This window comes from Schistocerca americana, chromosome 5 (genome assembly GCF_021461395.2).
Source record: "Schistocerca americana isolate TAMUIC-IGC-003095 chromosome 5, iqSchAmer2.1, whole genome shotgun sequence".
NCBI classification, from domain to species: Eukaryota; Metazoa; Arthropoda; class Insecta; order Orthoptera; family Acrididae; genus Schistocerca; species Schistocerca americana.
The window spans coordinates 327,894,370-327,910,859 of record NC_060123.1 but is presented as its reverse complement, the minus strand read 5'-3'; the positions used below and the strand labels follow the sequence as shown (position 1 = coordinate 327,910,859).

General features: G+C 47.9%; 1 pseudogene; it reads left to right on the top strand.

The window, feature by feature from the left end:
- The first annotated feature begins 10,354 nt into the window (after positions 1 to 10,354).
- On the top strand, positions 10,355 to 10,472 carry LOC124617149 (annotated as a pseudogene).
- The last annotated feature ends 6,018 nt before the right edge of the window (positions 10,473 to 16,490 follow it).

Sequence of the window (16,490 nt, the reverse complement as noted above, 5' to 3'; positions counted from 1 at the left end):
CGTCCAGGCGTGACAAGACTAACTGATTATCTGTATGGCCTGTTTGGTAAGAACTGCACTGACGAAATTGCAAATAAGTGTTGGTTAATTACAGGCAGGGTAGTTCTAGAGGCTATAACAAAGTTAACAGATATTTAATTGAGGTGTTTGCAACGAGATTACAACAGCTACTACCGCACTCATTTATCTCCCAGCAGCAGTCACATTTCTGTAAAATCATTAAAGAAGGTCTCAAAGTAAATGAGTTTTTTGCTCCTTGTGACATTGCAGAGAATTACTCCGTCACCATTCAGGATGAGTCACAAGGATTCCACTGGAATATTTCACAGGCTAGAATTCACCCATTTGTAGCTTACTACAGAGACTCAAGCACTAATGAAATACGACATGTATCATACGTGGGAATATCTGACTGCCTTCAGCATGATACAGTGTGTGTTTATTCTTTCCAGACAAATTTCATCAATTCCTTAAAATGTTAGTTTTCAAATCCAAAGCACATTTATTACTTTTCGGATGGATGTGCTGCCTAATACAAAAACAGAAAGAACTTTATCAATCTATCCTACCAGCAAGAAGATTTTGATGTTACAGCAGAATGGCATTTTTTTGCTACAGCGCATGGTAAAGGACCTTGTGATGGGGTAGCAGAGACTGTAAAGAGATTAGCAAGACTTACCAGCCTCAAGCGACATTACGAAAATCATATTTTGACATCACGACAGTTGTTTGAGGGGTGCGAGGAAAGTATTCCTTCACGTGTCTTCCATTATACATCGGTTTCTCATCATGATGAAGATACAGCCAAGATGACACTACGTTTCAAAAATACAAGGACGATTCCAGGAACCCATAAGATTCATTGTGTAATACCTGTTAACAAAGGTTTAGTAAAGACAAAGACATATTCTGCTTCTTTAGTGAGTAGGGAAGAGTCAGTGATTGCTATGGTGAATGAAATACTGTTAACAAATATGTATGGATTTGTTGCCTGTATGTATCACAGTCAGTGGTGGGTCGCATATGTCCTACAAACATATGAAGAGACAGATGAAGTAAAGGCCAACTTCTTGCATCAACATGGACCATCTCCGTCATTTGTGTTTTCTGCCAAATCGGACACTTGTGTCATTAGAAAATGTGATATTATCACAAGAATGGATCCAGTGACACCAACTGGAAGGACATACAATCTCCCTGCATCAGATCTGGCGAACATTAACAATTTAGTTGGAGAATTGTGAGGAGCGATCTAATGACTTTTCATTGCCTTTTTCATTACAACTGTAATGTAAATAATTCATAATAACACTATAATAATGTAAACCATATTTTTGTACAAAATTACTTATGGATTGTACTTCATCACAATTTGTGTTTCAAGTATGTGTGTTACCTTCTTCATTTCGGTGGTGTATTGATGCTGACAAAATATTTTTTGCGAATGATGCCTTGGGTGTGGCATCTTGATATTTACCATATTTATAGTAACATACTGGAGCAATTAAACATATGTTAAAAAAAATGAAGATGGGGTGATTTGAAATATTCAAGGTCAAGGTCAATGACCTTTAGTATGAAAATTCTCAGACACTTGCCATGTAGAACATCAATGTAAAGGTCTATTCGTTAGCTTTCCAATGGTACCATTTTCACTGCTGTAACTGAATTAGAATCACAATTACAATCATTTATGTTGTAACAGACGCATGTAAATTTCGCACTAATTCCAAACTTTACAGACCCACAACTTCCTTCACAGTTGTAACACACACCTGCAAATTTGTATTTTTCCATCTCTTATCTGGGTCATAGAATGCGCCAAATTTGAAAGAAATCTGAGATGGTCAGGTTGAAATTGTTACTTTACTGTGTTGAACTGACGTGGAATGTCGCGTAGAGGAATAGCAGCCATACTCCACTTTTTGAGATGAGCGCATTGTGGTGGTGAAAACTGTTTAAATCAAGCGCAGTGTTGCCACGTTATCAATAGCAACCATAGGCCTTTTTCCTTATAACCGTTATTTTGCTATGATGCTACTAGCCTTGTGGCCGTAGTACAAATCACTGTTAACAAGCTCGCACGTTTACAGTCCCGGGTCGAGTATAATGTTTGTCATCTACACCATACTCGGCAAGCCACCTAATAGTGTGTAGCGGAGAGTACTTTCGGTACCACTATCTCATCCCTCCAACCCTGTTCCACTCGCGAATAGTGCTCGGGAATAATGGTTGTCGGTAAGCCTCTGTATTGGCTCTAATTTGCTCCTCGTGGTCAATACGCGAGATGTATGTGGGAATAATGATATGTTGTCCGACTGCTCCTGAAAAGTGCTGTCCTGAAATTTCTCCATGACGCACAACGCCTCTCTTGTAAAGTCTGCCAGTGGAGTTTGTTTAGCATCTCCGTAACGCTCTCCCGCCAGCTAAACGATCCCGTGACGAAACGCGTCGCCCTTCGTTGGATCTTCTCTGTCTCCTCTACCAGTCCTACCTGATAGAGATCCAAGATATACAGGGTGGTCCATTGATCGTGACCGGGCCAAGTATCTCACGAAATAAGCATCAAACGAAAAAACTACAAAGAACGAAACTCGTCTTGCTTGAAGGGGGAAACCAGATGGCGCTATGGTTGGCCCCCTAGGTCGCGCTGCCATAGGTCAAACGGATATCAACTGCGTTTCTTTAAGTAGGAACCTCCATTTTTATTACAAATTCGTGTAGTACGTAAAGAAATATGAATGTTTTAGTTGGACCACTTTGTGACAGAAGGCGCTGTAATAGTCACAAAAGTATAAGTACGTGGTATCACGTAACATTCCGCCATTGAGGACGGTATTTGCTTCGTGATACATTAACCGTGTTAAAATGGACCGTTTACCAATTGCGGAAGAGGTCGAAATCGTGTTGATGTATGGCTATTGTGATCAAAATGCCCAACGGGTGTCTGCTATGAATGCTGCTCGGTATCCTTGACGACATCATCTAAGTGTCCGGACCGTTTCCCGGATAGTTACGTTATTTAAGGAAACAGGAAGTGTTCAGCCACATGTGAAATGTCAACCACGACCTGCAACAAACGATGATGCCCAAGTAGGTGTTTTAGCTCCTGTCGCGGCTAATCCGCACAGCAGTAGCAGACAAATTGAGCGAGAATCGGGAATCTCAAAATCGTCGGTGTTGAGAATGCTACATCAACATTGATTGCACCCGTACCAAATTTCTATGCACCAGGAATTGAACGTCGTGTACAGTTCTGCCACTGGACACATGAGAAATTACGAGACGATGACAGATTTTTTGCACGCGTTCTATTTAGCGACGAAGCGTCCTTCATCAACAGCGGTGACGTAAACCGGCATAATATGCATTATCGGGCAACAGAAAATCCACGATGGCTACGACAAGTGGAACATCAGCGACCTTGGCGGGTTAATGTATGGTGCGGCATTATGGGAGGAAGGATAATTGGTCCCCATTTTATCGATGGCAATCTAAATGGTGCAATGTATGCTGATTTCCTACGTAATGTTCTACCGATGTTACTACAAGATGTTTCACTGCATGACAGAATGGCGATGTACTTCCAACATGATGGATGTCCGACACATAGCTCGCGTGCGGTTGAAGCGGTATTGAATAGCATATTTCATGACAGGTGGATTGGTCGTCGAAGCACCATACCATGCCGGCACGTTCACCGGATCTGACGTCCCCGGATTTCTTTCTGTGGGGAAAGTCCAAAGATATTTGGTATCGTGATCCACCGACAACGCCTGACAACATGCGTCAGCGCATTGTCAATGCATGTGCGAACATTACGGAAGGCGAACTAGTCGCTGTTGAGAGGAATGTCGTTACACGTATTGCCAAATGCATTGAGGTTGACGGACATCATTTAGAGCATTTATTGCATTAATGTCGTATTTACAGGTAATCACGCTGTAACAGCATGCGTTCTCAGAAATAATAAGTTCACAAAGGTACATGTATCATATTGGAACAACCGAAATAAAATGTTCGAACGTACTAACGTTCTGTATTTCAATTTAAAAAACCTACCTCTTACCAACTGTTCGTCTAAAATTGTGAGCCATATGTTTGTGACTATTACACCGCCATCTACCACAAAGCGAAAAAAGTGGTCCAACTAAAACATTCATATTTCATTACGTACTACACGAATATGTAATATAAAATGGGGGTTCCTATTTTAAAAAACGCAGTTGATATCCATTTGACCTATGGCAGCGCCATCTAGCGGGCCAGCCATAGCGCCATCTGGTTTCCCCCTTCAAGCTAGACAAGTTTCGTTCTTTGTAGTTTTTTCGTTTGACGCTTATATATGGCCCGGTCACGATCAATGAACCACCCTGTATGAACAGAACTCAAGAATTGGGCGAACAAGTGCCTTATAAGCCACTTCTTTCGTGGACGAGTTACATTTCCTTAAGATTTTTCCGATAAATCTGAGTCTGGTATCTGCTTTTCCCACTATCTGTTTTGCATGGTCATTCCACTTGAGGTCGCTCTGGATAGTTACGTCTAGATATTTTACGGCAGACGCTGTCTCCAGCTGTTTGTCACCAATAGTGTGGCTGTAAAGCAGTGGATTTCTTTTCCTATGTATGGCAGGAGGAACAAGACTTTTGGTCAGGTGACTACAGGGTTATAAATACAAAATCAAATAGAGGTAATGCAGGAGTAGGTTTAATAATGAATAAAAAAATAGGAGTTCGGGTAAGCTACTACAAACAGCATAGTGAACGCATTATTGTGGCTAAGATAGACACTAAGCCCATGCCTACTACTGTAGTACAAGTTTATATGTTTAAATGTTGGAACACGTGAGGCAATACTGATGGTTCAAATGGCTCTGAGCACTATGGGACTCAACATCTATGGTCATCAGTCCCCTAGAACTTAGAACTACTTAAACGTAACTAACCTAAGGACATCACACACATCCATGCCCGAGGCAGGATTCGAACCTGCGACCGTAGCAGTCGCGCGGCTCCGGACTGAGCGCCTTGAACCGCTAGACCACCGCGGCCGGCAGGCAATACTGACCTTACGACTTATCTTAGAAGAAAGATTAAGAAAAGGCAAACCTACGTTTCTAGCATTTGTAGACTTAGAGAAAGCTTTTGACAATGTTGACTGGAATACTCTCTTTCAAATTCTAAAGGTGGCGGGGGTAAAATACAGGGAGCGAAAGGCTATTTACAATTTGTACAGAAACCAGATGGCAGTTATAAGAGTCGAGGGGCACGAAAGGGAAGCAGTGGTTGGGAAGGGAGTGAGACAGTGTTGTAGCCTCTCCCCGATGCTATTCAATCTGTATATTGAGGAAGCAGTAAAGGAAACAAAAGAAAAGTTCGGAGTACGCATTAAAATCCATGGAGAAGAAATAAAAACTTTGAGGTTCGCCGATGATATTGTAATCCTGTCAGAGACAGCAAAGGACTAGGAAGAGCAGTTGAACGGAATGGACAGTGTCTTGAAAGGAGGATATAAGATGAACATCAACAAAAGCAAAATGAGGATAATGGAATGTAGTCGAATTAAGTCGGGTGATGCTGACGGAATTAGATTAGGAAATGAGACGCTTAAAGCAGTAAAGGACTTTTGCTATTTGGGGAGCAAAATAACTGATGATGGTCGAAGTAGAGAGGATATAAAATGTAGACTGGCAATGGCAAGGAAAGCGTTTCTGAAGAAGAGAAATTTGTTAACATCGAGTATAGATTTAAATGTCAGGAAGTCGTTTCTGAAAGTATTTGTATGGAGTGTAGCCATGTATGGAAGTGAAACATGGACGATAAATAGTTTAGACAAGAAGAGAATTGAAGCTTTCGAAATGTGGTGCTATAGAAGAATGCTGAAGATTAGATGAGTAGATCACATAACTAATGAGGAGGTATTGAATAGAATTGGGGAGAAGAGGAGTTTGTGGCACAACTTGACTAGAAGGAGGGATCGGTTGGTAGGACATGTCCTGAGGCATCAGGGGATCACAAATTTAACATTGGAGGGCAGTGTGGTGGGTAAAAATCCTAGAGGGAGATCAAGAGATATATACACTAAGCAGATTCAGAAGGATGTAGGTTGCAGTAAGTACTGGGAGATGAAGCTTGCACAGGATAGAGTAGCATGGAGAGCTGCATCAAACCAGTCTCAGGACTGAAGACCACAACAACAACAACATGTATGCGTAATATGTTACATTTGTTTACGTTCAGGGTCAACTGCCAGAGCCTGCACCATTAATCAATTCTCTGGAGATCGTTCTGTAAATTCTCACTATCTTCTAGCATTGCTACTTTGATATCGACAACTGCATCATCTATGAATAGCCTTAAAGGGCATCCGACGCTTTCTACTTGATGATTTATGTATTTTGTATACAGCAACGGTCCTATCACACTTCCGTACTCTAGATATTACCTTTACATCTGTCGATTTTGTTCCGTTACGAGCGACGGTTCAAATGGTTCAAATGGCTCTGACCACTATGGGACCTAACATCTATGGTCATCAGTCCCCTAGAACTTAGAAGTGCTTAAACCTAACTAACCTAAGGACGTCACACAACACCCAGTCATCACGAGGCAGAGAAAATCCCTGACCCCGCCGGGAATCGAATCCAGGAACCCGGGCGCGGTAAGCGAGAACGCTACCGCACGACCACGAGCTGCGGACAATACAAGCGACGTGTTGAGTTCTATGTATAAGAAAGTCATGAATCCAATCGCAAGTCTGCTCCTATACTCCGTAAGCTATTATTTTTTCAGAATGAGATTTTCAGTATGCAGCGGAGTGTGCGCCAATATGAAACTTCCTGGCAGATTAAAACTGTGTGCCGGACCGAGACTCGAAGGTAGAAGACGAGGTACTGGCGGAATTAAAGCTGTGAGGACGGGGCGTGAGTCGTGCTTGGGTAGCTCAGTTGGTAGAGCACTTGCCTGCGAAAGGCAAAGGTCCGGAGTTCGAGTCTCGGTCCGGCACACAGTTTTAATCTACCAGGAAGCATTATTTTTTTCATTAAACGGCAATGCGGGACAGTGTCAAATGCCTTACTGAAATCAAGGAACATGGCGTCAGCCTGAGCGCCATTGTCCACGCGCTGTGGATCTCATGGAGGAACAGAGCGAGCTGAGTTTCGTAGGATCTCTGTTTTCGAAATCCATGTTGATTTTTATAGAGGAGATGTTCATTTTCCAAAACGTCGTAATTATTGAGCATAAAACATCTTCCATAATTCTACATCAGATTAACGTCAACGAGATTGGTTTATAATTGTGTGGATCTATCTTACGGCCTTTCTTAAAAAATGGGTATGACCTATACTTTTTTTCCAGTCGTTAGGTACCTTCCGTTGCTCAAGCGATCTGCGATAAATTACTTCTAAAAGGGGAGCAAGCTCTTTCGCATTATCTTTATAGAATCTTATAGGTATCTCATCTGGTCCTGACCCCTTTCCACTACTAAACGACTGTAGCTGCTTTTCAGTTCCGCGATAAGTTATCTCAATACCTGCCATTTCGACGTTCGTACGACGATTGAAAAAAGGGACATTGTTACGATCTCCTGTGGTTAAAGGACGTCGGAAGACCGAATTCAGTATTTCGGCCTTCTCTCTGTTACCTTCCGTTTCGGTGCCTGTGTGGTCGCTGAGAGAATGAATAGATGATTTTGACCCACTTACTGATTTTACATATGACCACAATCTCTTAGAGTTCTTACTAAGGTCGGTTGGCAACGTCTTACTTTCAAAATCATTGAGCGCTTCTCTCATTGCTCTCCTTACACTCGTTTTCGGTTCGTTCAGCTTTAGTTTGTCAGCTAGGTTTTTGCTTCTGTTGAATCTGTGATTAAGTGCTCTTTGTTTACGTGGCGCTTTTCTAACACGGCTAGTAAACCATGATGGATCTTTCCCATCCCTTAAAACCTTAGTCGAAACATACTTGTCTATGGCATACTGAACGATGCCTTTGAATTTTTTCTATTTTTGCTCCACATCTTCGTCGTCATCATCGAATATTTGATGCTGAGATATTCTGAAATTTTTATTCTGTCACCACTGCTGAGCAAATATATATTCCTACCATTCTTAACATTCCATGCAGGACCCGACGTCATAGATGCTGCCACAGCCTTATTATCACTGATACCTTCCTCTACGTTAACTCATTCGATAGGTTCAAGCCTGTTTGTTGCCAGGAGGTCTAAGACGTTATCCTCGCAGTTGGTTCTCTAGCTATCTGCTCAAAGTAATTTTCGGACAAGACATCCAGAACAACGCCACACGAATCCCTGTCTATGGTACCAGTTTTGATGGCATAACACTCCCAGTCTATATCTGGTAAGTTGAAGTCACCCCCTACTACAACGGCATGATCAGGAGAATTACTAATGACTTCTGCAAGTTCTGTCTGAAGCGCTCTGAAACTGCAGATCTCGACGCAAGTGGTCTATAAAAACATTAAATCACCATTTTTGACCGTCCTTTGATACTCAGTTTCACCCAGATTACTTCACATTCGGAATCCGTGATAATCTTGCTAGATTTTATCGAATTTTTTACTCCAATAAACACGCCGCCACCACTGGCGCCTAACCTATGCTTACGGTAGACATTCCAATCTGAACTTAGGATTTAGTTGTCATTGACGTCTGGTTTCAACCAGCTTTCTGTCTCCAATACTATCAGTGCTTTACCACTTTCACTAAGCGATAATAATTCTGGGACCTTTCATTGGGTGCTCCTGCAGTTTACTAAAATCACATTAATCTTTTCTATCTCTGATCTGCGAGGACCAAGATTCTGTGAGGTCACTGTGGCCGATTTAACGGGAAAATCGTCCTTGATCCCAAGAGAGGGATATTCTAACCTAAAAAGGCCCCTTATGCACGCCACGCGAACTCCGCTACTCTAGTAGCCGCTTCCTGCGTGTAGTGCACACCTGACCTATTAAGGGGAACCCTACAATTCTGCGCCCGATAGTGGAGGTCGAGAAATTCGCATCCGATACCGTCGCAGAGTCGTCTGAGCCTCTGGTGTAGACCTTCCACTCTGCTCCAAACCACAGGACCGCGATAAACTGTGGATACGATGCAACAAATAGACAGCTTAGCCTGCACCCCGCGTACGTTGCTAGTTGCCTTCGCAATATCAGCTAGCCACCGAAAGGGGCGGAGGATGGTCCCGTAACGCAAGCGGCAGGCGTCATTCGTGCCGATATGTGTCACTACATGCAGCCGGTTGCACGCAGGGTGCTCGATAGCCGCCGGATGGGCCTCCTCCACATCACGGATGTGACCTCCCGGCAAACATGCCGAATGCACACTGGGATCCTTTGCTGTCTTGCCTGCTGTCTCCCTGAGGAGCTCCATCAGCCGCCTAACATTGGAGCTCCCAGTAATAAGCATACCCACCCTGTGTACTCATCCGGACTGAGCAGGAAAATCGGCCGCTATCCCAACAGGACAGGCAGCCCGTGCTGGTTCAGATTTATCAAAAACTATGGGTAGCACCCCGTACCTGTTCCTAAGACACAGGGAACCAGCCGCACAGCCTGCTTCGCCTTTCACCTTCAGCCCAGTGACACGCGAACCCACCACTGTTTGCCACCCACTCTGGAGTGATGGCGGACTAGTCAGATGTTGCGTATCAGAAGCTCAGCGACGTCTGAGTACCCAGGGGATCCCAGCGGCACCGAAGGTGTCGCTGGTCTCGTTACCAGCGCCCCGACGTCACCGCAACTTTGAGCATTAGCTAGGAGCTTGTCGACGGTAGCCAACGCAGCTTTTAGCTGTTTAAACACAGCAGCCAATTCTCCTTGTGTTCGCTCACAACAAGCACACTCCCTAGCCGTATCGTACTGTGTATAAAATAGATGTAAGGTCTCAAATTGCACTACTAAGTATACAAAATAAACCAAAATATACCAAATATATACCAATATACCAAAATATACCAAAGTATACAAAATACACCAAAGGAGAATAAAGTAACACTAAAAATTGCTGTGCAGATTTCTCAGTGTACTTTGAGACCGCAACTATTAAACAAGAATAAATCTTTCTACTGAAGTTGACGTATTTACAGATGCCTGTTATTAGAAGCCCTGTTTATCGAAAAGTTACTGCACGAGTTAATATTCAAACTAGAATGCACTGATATAAACTCTATGCTGTCTACCACCACAAAATTAAAACTTAGTGGCGTGACGGAGTTTCTGGCGACGTGAAAATTTTTACACTAGGACATCGCCCTACACAAAGATATTCACAAGACTTACGCAAAAATGAAAACTACGATTAATTTTCTAACCACTATACAGTAAACTTTAGCAACGGCCTTGCCGCAGTGGATACACCGGTTCCCTTCAGATCACCGAAGTTAAGCGCTGTCGGGCGTGGCCAGCACTTGGATGGGAGACCATCGGGGCCGCCATGCACTGCTGCTATTTTTCGGGGTGCACTCAGACTCGTGATGCCAATTGAAGAGCTACTAGACCGCATAGTAGCGGTTCCGGTCAAAGAAAACCATCGTAAAGATCGGGAGAGCGGTTTGCTGACCACACGCCCCTCCTATCCGCATTCTTAGCTGAGGATGACACGGCGGTCGGATGGTCACGACGGATCACTTGTGGCCTGCAGACGGAGTACCAAAAAAGCATACAGTTAAATAAACACGTATAGTTCACTTCTTTGCAGAAGCACGTGAAAAAAAACAAAGACTAAATTAATTTACTATTTTCCAGATACTTTCTGCTTCTACTGCTGCACGTCCTCTCGGCTCCGCGGCTGCCGCTATATTAATATGGAGGCTGTAGTCAACGGTCACTTACTCAATTGAGTCACGCGACGGGTCTGGGGGCGGGAGAATTTAAACTTGGATGCCGCCCTATACAAGTTGCAAGGGAAAGAAACACTAGTGGTGGGAGAGCTGATGTAATCCCCCCAGCTACCACTGCCGTCATCCCGCAGTATAGTAGTACGGTAGTTACATCAATTTTTAAAATTTGCTACTGTTATCATTCTAAAATACGCAAGTATTTCTGGAATGTGAAAGAGCAAGATAGAATTGTAAATTAAGAGGACACAGCGTAAACTAGTGGCGAGGTTTCGTTGAAGCGAAATTTTCATACATATGATGACACTTTAATTTTAACTTAGAGCAATAAATGACGTAAAAGAGAACACAGTGTGTACTGTGGCTGAAAAAAATTAAGGCAAACTGTATACTTCCAATTAGTAAATCAAACTAAGAACAGCCGACCAGTTGCAAAGGATAAAGCAATCTTTACCTAGGTTTCAATAGATATAAATCTATCTTCTTCAGAAGATGCCTGGGGACAATGAACATCGTAATATATATTAAGGTATGAAACATGAGTCAAGTTTTTTTTTTTTTTTTTTTTTTTTTTTTTTACTTTATTGTTATTTTAAAACCTGTACAATTCAGGTAGGCTGGCAGCGGCACACTACGCCGCTCTTCAGCCATAGCGTTTTACAAGAGTATGAAACATGGTGAATGACAATGAACAAAGTGACGGGCAAAAGAGAGAGGTCACAGAGACATAAAAAACACGGAGTCGTTCACAGGTGACGATAACAACACTGAAAACACGTTGGCACGGCGCACAAAACACTGGTAAGTCCGACGGCACAAGTGAACGTAGGAGTGGGACGGCGGACACCAAAAACACTATATGACGTCACACACACGAAGCACAAAAGGCGACGATCTCCGGCGCGCGAATGTTCACTATACGTGTGCGAGTCCGGGGACCTGCCAAGAGAGGAGGAGGAGGGAGGGGAGTGGGAGAGCGAGAGGGGAGAGCAGAGATGCCACGGGCAGGGGAGATAGGGGGAGGGAGGAAGGGGGAGAGGAAGCCCGGGGGAAGAGGGGGAAGGGAGGGGACAGGGAGATGGGAAAAGAAGGGAAGAGAAGAGAAGGGAGGGAGGGTGCCGAAAGGAAAGGACACGGGAAGTGGGGGGTGGGGCAGGGTCAAAGTTGATAGGAGGGGTAGATGGAGGGGACGAGGACATCATCAGGGAGAGGGAGCCGGCGGAAGCCACCTTGGGAGAGGGCATGGAGGGTGGAGAGATGGAGACCGGGTGGGGCGTGCGAATACAGGCGCGGCAGCGGGCGGGGGTGGGAGAGGAGTGGGGAAACGAGCGGGTGAGGAGGATCAAGTTTACGTGAGGTGTACAGGATACGAATCCTTTCAAGGAAAAGGAGGAGGTGGGGGAAGGGGATGAGATCATACAGGATCCGCGTGGGGGAGGGGAGACGGATGCGATAGGCAAGGCGGAGAGCATGGCGTTCAAGGATTTGGAGGGATTTATAGAAGGTAGGGGGGGCGGAGATCCAGGCTGGATGGGCGTAACAAAGGATAGGGCGGATGAGGGATTTATAGGTGTGGAGGATTGTGGAGGGGTCCAGACCCCACGTGCGGCCGGAAAGGAGCTTGAGGAGACGGAGTCGGGAACGTGCCTTGGCTTGGATTGTCTGGAGATGGGGAGTCCAGGAGAGGCGACGGTCGAGGGTGACGCCAAGGTACTTAAGGGTGGGAGTGAGGGCGATAGGACGGCCATAGACGGTGAGATAGAAATCAAGGAGGCGGAAGGAAGGGGTGGTTTTGCCTACAATGATCGCCTGGGTTTTGGAGGGATTGACCTTGAGCAACCACTGGTTGCACCAAGCGGTGAACCGGTCAAGATGGGATTGGAGAAGGCGTTGGGAGCGTTGCAGGGTGGGGGCAAGGGCGAGGAAGGCGGTGTCATCGGCAAACTGGAGGAGGTGGACGGGGGGCGACGGCGGCGGCATGTCCGCCGTGTACAAAAGGTACAGAAGGGGGGAGAGGACGGAGCCTTGGGGCACACCGGCGGAGGGGAAAAAGGTGTAGGAATCGGTGTTATGGATGGTGACATAGGAAGGACGGCGGGAGAGAAAGGAACCGATCAGACGGACGTAGTTAATGGGAAGGGCAAAGGTTTGGAGCTTGAAGAGGAGACCGGAATGCCAGACGCGGTCATAAGCGCGTTCGAGGTCAAGTGAGAGGAAGATGGCGGAGCGACGGGAATTAAGCTGTTCGGAAAGGAGATGAGTGAGGTGAAGGAGAAGATCGTCGGAAGAGAAGGATGGCCGAAAGCCACACTGGGTGACGGGAAGGAGGCGGTGCTGGCGGAGATGCTGGTGGATGCGGCGGGTGAGAATAGATTCTAGGACCTTGCTGAAGACCGAGGTAAGGCTGATGGGACGGTAGGAGGAGACTGCGGACGGCGGTTTGCCAGGTTTTAGGAACATGAGGATACGGGAGGTTTTCCACAGGTCGGGGTAGTAACCGGTGGACAGGACTACATTGTAGAGCCTGGCCAGGGTGGAGAGGAAAGAGACAGGAGCTTCACGAAGGTGACGGTAGGTGGCACGATCGTGACCAGGAGCGGTGTTGCGTTTTGTGCGGAGTGTATCAATGAGATCCTGTGTAGTGATAGGGGCATTGAGTTCCGTGTGTGTAATGTTGTCCAAGTACTGGAAGCCAGGAGCGAGGGGAGGGGAAGAGGTGTCAGTTCGATCGCGGACATCTGGGAAGAGGGAGTAATCGAACTGGGGATCATCGGGGACGGAAAATACATCGGAGAGGTAGGAGGCAAAGTGATTGGCCTTACTAAGGGAGTCAGGGAAAGGGTGATCATCATGGAGAAGAGGATAATAGGGGGAGGGTTTAGTTCCGGTAAGGCGACGGAAGGCCGACCAGAACTTGGACGAGTTGATTGGTAGGGTTGCATTTAAACGGGTGCATGTCTGTCGCCAGTCCCGGCGTTTCTTAGCCGCGAGCAAATTACGAACGTGTCGCTGGAGTTGCCGGTGGCGTCGTAGTGTGTCCGGGTCACGCGTGCGGAGGAAGGCACGGTAGAGACGACGGGATTCACGGAGGAGGAGAACGGCCTGTGGGGGTAAGGGAGGACGGTGGGGTTGGATGGCGACAGTAGGAACGTGGGCCTCCACGGCCTCAGACAAGGTCCGCTGGAGAAAGGAGGCGGCATGGGTGACATCGTCAGGGTGGTGGTAGGTGAGAGGGTGGCTATCGACCTGGGTGGAAAGGGTATCCCGGTAGGCATTCCAGTCGGCTCGGGAATAGTCGTGGACATACTTAGGGGGAGGGTCAGTACGAGGGTCGGGGCGAGGGCGACGACCGTCTGAAACGGTGAGGAGGACAGGGAGATGGTCGCTACCAATAGGCTCCAGGACATCCACCGTGATGCGGCCAAGGAGGTTGGGGGAGGAGAGGATAACATCAGGAGTGGAGTTGGATTCAGGACGGGTATGCCGGGGGATGGGGACGAGGTCACCTTGAAGGGTGGAGAGGAACCGATGCCATCGCCGTAACTGGGCAGCGGAACGACTATGGATGTTGAGGTCGGCGGCGATCACGTAGGAGGAAAAGGTACGATCGACGTGGGAGAGGAAGTCGAAGGGAATAGGAGCGTTGGGGCGGACATAGATGGTGGCGCAGGTAACGGTAAGGCCGGGGAAGAAGAGACTAAGGATCAGGTGTTCGGTGGGGTCGGGAAGGAGAGGTTGGAGCCAAACGGGGATCTGGCGGTGGTGACCAATGGCAACTCCGCCACGCGCAATCGGGAGGGGATTATCGGAGCGGTGGAGGAGGTAGGGCGAAGTGTGGACTGTGTGTTGGGGTTGCAGGAAGGTTTCATTGAGGAGGAAGGCATCCACGCGGTGGGTGGCAAGGGTGTGCAGGAACAGGTTTTTGTTGGCAGAAAGGGAGCGGATGTTGTTGAAAAGGATACGTTGCTGTCGCGCCATGACTGGGATTTAAACGAGGGTGTCAAGACGGGAGAAGGTGAAATGGGCCTGGTTGTTGGAGTAGGTGGCGTACATCTTGAGTTGGAAGATGGAACGGGCAGCAAGGGAGATCTGCTGGAGGGTGTGAGGGCGCTGAAAGGGATGAACATTCTGGAGGACGATGGTGAGGAACCTGATGATGTCCTCAGCGGTGGGTGGGGGACGAAGGGAATTGCCAGGGGGGGTGGGGGCGTCCAGAGGACGGACAGGTACGGTGAGTTCAGGAGTGGTTGGAGGGGGTCGGGCTTTACACTTTTGGGAGTAGGTGGGATGAGGGAGATTGCAGGTATTACAGGAGGGAGGGGATTGGAGGTTAGGGCACTGCCGGAGGAAGTGCGCCTGCCGACAATGCGGGCAGGTGGGGGCCTCGCGGCACTCAGCTGTGGGGTGCGCATTATAGCGCAGACACCTCTGGCAGCGCAGGGATTGAGGAGGGGAACGGGAAGGGTCGACCTTGTACCGCTGGTGGAAGAGGAGGGCACCCTCCTTCAGGAGACGGTCAATGGAGGGGGCGTCCTCAGAGAAAACCCGCATAAGGCGGGTGGGGCCGGCCGAGTTGAAAATGCGGCGGACCGCCCGCACCTCCAGCGTGGGATGGGCCTGGAGCTCCGCCAACACCTCCTCCTCCGTGATCGACGGACTGAGCCGCGTGATCACGGCGGTGAGGGTCGGCGGGCGACGCGGGGGTTGGGGTTGGCGGGTAGGAGATGGAGAAGGAGCAGGGGTAAGGGAGGCGTTGGGACCAAAACGGGTGATGGGGAGACGGGAGAGGATGTCAGTATGGAGGGTTGGGCTGGGGGAGGAGATGAGAACAGAATCTCGGCGAGGAGTGAGGAGGGAGATGGGGGCACCAGGACAATGCTGGCGAAGGAAGAGGGTGAGGTTCCGGGCTTCAAGGAGAGAGGGATCAGGACGGGAGAGGAGGTAGCGGTAGGAGGAAGGGAGAGAGGAGGAGGATGAGGGGGCAGGGACAGGCGGGGAGACTTCCATGGCATCAAGGGTGGGGGAAGGAGGACGAGGTGCAGCCTTTTTGGAAGCAGAGGAAGCAGGGGTGCCACCGGGGCGCTTGACGGCGGTGGAGGAGGTGTGGGGGATGGGAACAACGGGAATGTGGCGGGGAGGGGCAGGTCCCGGGGCCGGAGTCGGCGCCGGAGATGGTGACGGTGACGGTGAAGGCGACGATGACGATGACGGCGGCAGAGGCGGCGGTGATGGCTAAGGTGACTGGGAGAGCTGGGCGTGGGCAGTGGCCCGACGGGCCACCACCCGAGCTGGAGCTGCAGTGACAGGCTGGGGGAGTGGGGGGAAGGGATCAGAACGAGAGGAGCGGGAGGAAGAAGCGGGAGAGGGGGCGACAAAGATAGAGGGTGAAGGGACAGTGAGGAGAGGTGGAATGGAAGGAGGGAGGTGGGACTGGGCACACCAAGTTATAGTGGTGGAGGCGGCGGAAGGGGAGGTATAGACAATGGCGGTGGTGGTAGTAGTGACAGTGGTGGTGGGGGCGGACATGACGGGAGAGAGAAACAAGAACGAACAGAACGAAGAGGAGAGGACAGAAACCGGGGACAGACAAAGACGAAGACGGATGAAGACGAAGACGGCCGTAGACCAG